This window comes from Cyprinodon variegatus, unplaced genomic scaffold, assembly GCF_000732505.1.
Source record: "Cyprinodon variegatus isolate N-32 unplaced genomic scaffold, C_variegatus-1.0 Scaffold1236, whole genome shotgun sequence".
In the NCBI taxonomy this organism is placed as follows: Eukaryota; Metazoa; Chordata; class Actinopteri; order Cyprinodontiformes; family Cyprinodontidae; genus Cyprinodon; species Cyprinodon variegatus.
The window spans coordinates 26,073-32,450 of NW_015151689.1; the positions used below are offsets into that span (position 1 = coordinate 26,073).

The window sequence follows — 6,378 nt, forward strand, 5'->3', positions numbered from 1 at the left end:
AATAGGGTTTGTATTTTCCAAAATGAAGCTCAAACATATATTTATTTAATGCTTTCCTATAGTTGAGAACACAAAATAACCAAAATACAATAATATTTATATTAATGGGTTTGTAGACATTAATATATATAAAGAAATTATGAATAACAGCTGATTCCGATGGCAACAATACATCAATCCTCTCTAGTATGTACACAATTTCCCTTTATTCATCCATCCATCAAATCATCCAGAAAAATGTGGATGGATTGATGGATGTTTTCCCTTTCAACTACATCAGTGATTATCCTCCTTCAAAAGCAACAAAAATGTAGAAACTTGTCCCACATATTGTTAAAAGCCAAAGTCTATCTATTGAAATCAGTGGTGGGGACTGTCCCCAGCAGTCCTTCAGAAAGTTACCCCTGTGTATTACGGTAATTCCGAAGATTCGCATGCAGACTCTGTCGGCTGCTTGATGGAAGAAACTCTCGCGATGCGATTTGAATGTTCACAGCTAGAACGAGAACAGCGAACAACAGAGCGAGTTTATAGAGCTGTTGATCGGCTGGGTGGGACCGAAGAACGAGAAAGAGAAGCGTCTCAGTGAAGGAGGAATCCAGGGCAGAGCTCGGCGGCTGATAAATCAGATTCACTGCCCTTAAAACGCGGAGCGTCTGGACTTTCTTACGGTCTGCTAAACAAGTGTCACTGGCAACAGACGGTAGGTTCTCTCTTTTAGCTAAGCTTGCTAGCCTGCTGCTAACAGTCGCTGTGAGTGGAAGTTAGTTAGCTTGTTGGCATTCCGTGGCGGTTATTAAGCCACACTGGGGTCTATGAAACACGTCCACCTGCCTTTGAGTTGCCGTGTTTTCCTAATAGCTGCCTGTATGCTCCCATTCCGGTAAGTTAAACCGATAGTTGAGCTGGTTTGAAGCGGTGAGCTATGTGGCTAACTCGGCAAACATTCTACCATTGCTGAGAAGTTTGAGGATAGCTGGGATGCAAAACTGCAACAGATTATGGGATGAGATGCCACTCAGTCACTCTGTAACCTAACACTGCAGGCATGAAAGGTACCTTTTAGGTTATCGGTGACTTTCTTTTTTAAGATGTAAAAGCTGTTGAAAGCCGATAGTAAAAAGTCATGAATGTAGGGGAGGGGGGGCTGTGTGTTACTGCCATGACTGGAACTCCACGTTGAATGTAAACAAAAAGATTTATGTTCGATCACATTTGAAAGTTAATTCCTGCACTGATATTTCTTTTTTTTTACATTAAAGGTTAAAGATCACCATTTCCAAGATTTTAAAACATATATCTAAATTTAAGCTATATTTTAATATACATAAAGACTGTTGTTTATTTATGTATTTTTTGAATAATCCTTTGGTACATTACTATAATTGTTACATAACCAAACAAACTCCCCATGAACAATTCGCTTTAAACCCCCTCCTGAAATAGAAAAAAACTGAAACTGGATGGAAATAACATTTTTTTTAGGATTGACCTATGGCCTTTTGGCCTTTAAATATCACCTTATTATAGACCGGGATAATAATTAATCATTTGATATAGTTGCTTAAAGGGCAGATTAGACTTCTGCAACCGCACACATCAAATGTCGCTTGGGTCTGTTTGTGAACCAGTTTTGCTGGTATGATTCTGCACCATCAGTCTGGAATTTCTAAGGACCCACAGCAGTTTCCCGCCAATACGCAAGAGAACTCACGGGGACTTCGGCGTGACTGTCCGAGAATAAATTACCTTTAGGAAGTCAGTGTAAATGTGTAATGCTTCTGATGCGTGGCCTCTGCAACCGTCAAATCTGTCTCTGTGCGACCACGCGACCACGCCCCCCGCGGTGAGGATCTGCAACTGTCGTCGTTCACCTCAAAAAAATCCTGACTACGTTTCGGACGGTCGCAAACCCGCGCGGGCCTCAAGCGGAAGTGCGCAGACAAAAAGCAGCTGTGATTGGACCTTGGTATGCCTTTCCGGCTGTCTGTGTGGTCGTCCTTCTTTATTCGGTGACGGGGTGTGCCATTTTTAAAAACCGAGGAACAACTACAATGGATAACTATGTCGAAAGGTTATTTGGTCTTTTTGCCAACTCCATTAACAGAGCCTGTTCCTCTTCGATGTCTAGCAACTCTAGATCCATCTCCGTGACCGTGATATCTTGAAGACGCACCATTGTTGTTTTGGAAGATAAACACTCCCGCCGGTGCCGCCGCAGTTCTCCTTAGTTCTCGAAAAGGCTCTTTCTTGCACTTTGGCGGGAAACTGCTGTGCATCCCTAGAAAATCCAGACGGATGGTGCAGAAGCATACCAGCAAAACTGTTTCGCGACCAGACCCAAGCCACATTTGATGTGTGCGGTTGCAGAAGTCTAATCTGCCCTTAACTCCTCAACCGACTAATGGGCAGAGGTTGTCCCCAGTATACATCTGGGTTTAGATAAGACATTGACCATAACATCTGGATATTAGAAGCAGCCACAGCATTTTCTATTGGACCACAGGATTTAAACTTCAAGCTTAAAATCCATTAATTGCTTCTGAATATCCACAAATTCTACCTTGAATATAGCCCTTCCATTGTTTGCTAGATTGGCCCCATTTAACACGAACATAGTAAACGTTACATCTAGGGCTGCAACTAAAGATTATTTTGTAAATCGATTAATCTGTCAGTTATTTTTTCGATTGATAATCAGATAATCAAAGGTCTCTTAGAGAAGACTTTTTACTAAATTAAACCAGGTGAAACTACAACTTGAGGAGTTCTGGATAGAGTGTAATGACAGACAGAACAGAACAAAATATTTATATATTTTTACAATTTTGATATTAATGCCAGCTAAAGGTAGGTTTTACAGTCTCTACTCCATTTAACGATTAATCGATAACTAATTTTGTTGACAATTATTCCAATAATCGATCAATCACGGTTAATCCAATTAATTTTTTCAGCCCTAGTTACATCGTAGAAACAGTGGGGGATCCGAAACATCCGACTTGTAGTACATACGTGAAAATAGGCCTCAGGCTTTTAGATGCATCTTCACTGAACAACTGAGGTGTCGGTCTCCTCATCAAACTGTGTTTTAGTCATAAAGGGTCCAATAAAAAGGCAATTGTAAAGCTATCTTTTGCTAAAAAAAGTCATATCAAGCCTTCTTCTAGCCTTCATAAATTATTTAAATTTGCCTTTATCTCTTCAAAAAAGTAACACCCCTCCAAAAAAAAAACCCACAATATTCTCAGGCTCAAGAGAGGCTGCTGTAGTTATTAACCACACATTTTTTGGTGTTATTTTTTTAGTTCATTATGTAGGCCATTAGATTCAAAAAGTCATTTCTGTGTTTGCATAAAGTTCCCCTTACATTTGTTGTTTTGATGTCCAAAGCGTGTTGTTAGAATGCAGGGTTTGTTTCTTTTGTTGACACTGTACACCTAAGCTGCAAGTAAAGGTCATTGGCTCACCGAGCTTCAGCCTATCTTTTGTGTGTGTGTGTGAGTGTGTGTGTGTGCTCCTGTCCTGGTATAAGAGTTAGAACTATTTTACCAATTTCGCCATCAAACTAAGCTTCGTTTGTATCGAAATGAGGACATATTGCTGCTCTTAACTTCCTCTTTTGTTAATGGCTAAGTTTAGCGCTAAAGTGTGAATTGACTTTAGTGTGAGGTATACACTGGTAAAGGTTAGGTTTAGAGTTATTGCTAGTTAGAGATGAAAATTAATGAAAAGGGAATCGACCAGGGTTGAAACAATTATATGAATCAATTATTGAAATAATTGTCAACTAATTTAGTTATCTATTAATAGTTAACTGGAGTGTAGCGACTCTAAAATGTGCCTTTAGCTGAAAGAGCGACCAACCTAGAGCAGCAACTATACCAAAATTGTAAATAAAAAATATGTAAGCAGATTGCATTTAAGAAAAAATCATTTTCTTCTGTCAATATGCTCTGTCCAGAACTCCACAAGTGGAAAAGTTTTAGTTTCACCTGGTTTAATTTTGCAAAATGTCTTCTTTAAGGAACCTTTTGCTATCCGATTATTAATTGGAAAAATAATCAACAGATTAATTGATTTGCAAAATAATCATTAGTTGCAGCCGTGGAGTCGACACATGGTCCTCACTTCACATGGCGAGATGAGCATGGGTGCGATTGAGCATTTGCTGCATGATTAACACCCTTGCTATCCCACAAAGTAGTTGTCCAACCATCACGTCAATTTTGTCTTAAAGATGCAAAGTAATTACATTTTTTATCTGGTGGTGATCTTATTACTTAAAGTCCTAGTAAAATCCTATTTAAATGTCAAATCATTCAGGCATAAACGTGTATATAAATGTATCAGACGATATTGTCCCAAAAATTAGAAAATTTCTGTTTAAAAAAAAAAATCCTGTCTTAAAATCGATGGGGTGTTTTTTTTCGTTATCTTATGCAGGCCAGTTAGTTATACGTAAGCCTGAACACCTAAATTCAGCCAATATCATATCAGTGGTCATCTGCAATGGTGACTAGGAATTTATGATATTGCCTTTTTGCCGATATTCGATATGCAGATATTCCAAACACCAAAGTTAAGATTCCGATATAAAGAGATACTAATATCAAATCATGCGAGTCACAAAATTTAAGCCTAACCACCTTCACTGCGATGAATGGTAATTATTCCACAAATAATTACCATTGTAGAGCATAAGAACACAATTTCATCTTCAGGAAAGTACTAAATGTTAACAAATATTTTCAACACTGTCGCCAACAACATTTTGGAACGTGCTTTTCCTGAGCTTAATCTGACGTCTATTCAAACAAGAGATAAATGTATTTTCTTCACAAATAGTAAAAATTGTACCTCTCCAGTAAAGATATATTGTGCAGAATTAAATGTAAGCAAAAATGATTACAAAAAATGAGAGGGAAAACACTTTAAAAAGAGGTTAGCAAATGGAACATAAATGTGCAAAGTCAGTCTTTAGCCCATTACCTGGGCTATTGTGAAGTGTAAAATGGGCTAATTCTGCCTCGTAGGAAAAAAAAGAACAGGCATATTCAAAAGGCATTAAAAAAAACCAGCTTAATTTGAAATGTTCTTTTAACTAGAAAAAAATAACTTAAATAGTCCTTCCTGTGAAGTGCAAAAAATGAGGATTAAGATAGTCCTTCTTTGGGCTCTTCCCCTTTAAGTTCTACCGTTGTACTAATGTATGAGATGATGATTTTTTGGATGAAAATTAGAATCTCTGCATTGTCGCAATGCATACGATTCCTCTTCTCATCAGTGAAATGGTAAACAGCACTAAACAGTTGCTCGCTGTCTACACTTGTCCTGGGCGCAGTTGGGTACTGGCATGCAACACGGGCCAGAGCAGGGAAGCAGGTTTGGTTGGAATTCCAGTTCACCAACGGGCATGCTGTCTTAGGGATGGGGATCTCTGCCAAGTATGTCTACACCTGACAAAACATAAAAGCAAAAAAAGTTTTCAGTTAACCTTCGAAGCACACCCAAATGTTTATCTTATATTTTACTATTTGTATTTACTAGTTTAAATGACAGATGGAATTCTGTAAACTTTCAGAGGACACCCAAATATTCACTTTACATTTACTAGAAGTGAATAATATGAAATTAAGTCTTTCCATTTTTACTTATTTATAAATCATTAACTCACCTGTGAAGTAGTTACACCTGCTGCATCTTGCTGTACAAGGATTTCTTGGTACATGTCCTGCAGGCTCTCGTTTTGGGCCTTCTTTGATGGTGGGTTCGCATCCTCCTGGCTTAGGTTATCTGCACTAGCCCCAGCCTCTTTCTGTTGATCAGTACCCCCACCAGCCATTTTATCCGCAACACACTGCAGCATAGGCCGGGAATCCCCCTTCTTGCAAGAGTCAAATTAAGGGTCTTTGTAACAACCATCAATCATTGTTGCAATGGCATAGAGGCGTTCATCTTGCACATCATGAAAGCAATTGCAAACAGTTTCTAGTAGAGTGTGCATGGCTCTTTGCGCACCGTTTTCTGTTTCATCAACCTATGTACCATGCAAGGCAAACCAAACTGACGTAGCTTTAGCCATGTCGCACGCATTGTCCGTTACAATAACATGCACCTTCTCCTTGGAGATTTTCCAGCTTTCAAATATGTTTTCAAATACAAATGTAATAGCTTGCACTGTATGAGACCCACGGTACTCCTGTGAATAAGGCATAGCCTTATTTAGCTCAAAATTAGGATATAGCCATTGCTCTGTCAAGCTCAGAATGCTAACTTGTTCAACACTTGAAGAGCAAATGTCTGTTGTAAAACCAATAGACACAGCATCAGATATTAACTTCTTGTCGAGTCTATGAACAACACCATAGAGCTCGG

General features: G+C 38.8%; 1 long non-coding RNA gene across 1 annotated transcript in view; it reads left to right on the forward strand.

Annotated features, from left to right (window-relative positions):
- The first annotated feature begins 515 nt into the window (after positions 1-515).
- Positions 516-6,378, forward strand: part of LOC107102341 — a 16,117-nt gene continuing 10,254 nt past the window's right edge. Inside the window, exon 1 of the long non-coding RNA XR_001482124.1 lies at positions 516-703. This is a non-coding gene — a long non-coding RNA (uncharacterized LOC107102341). The remainder of the gene's footprint in view (positions 704-6,378) is intronic.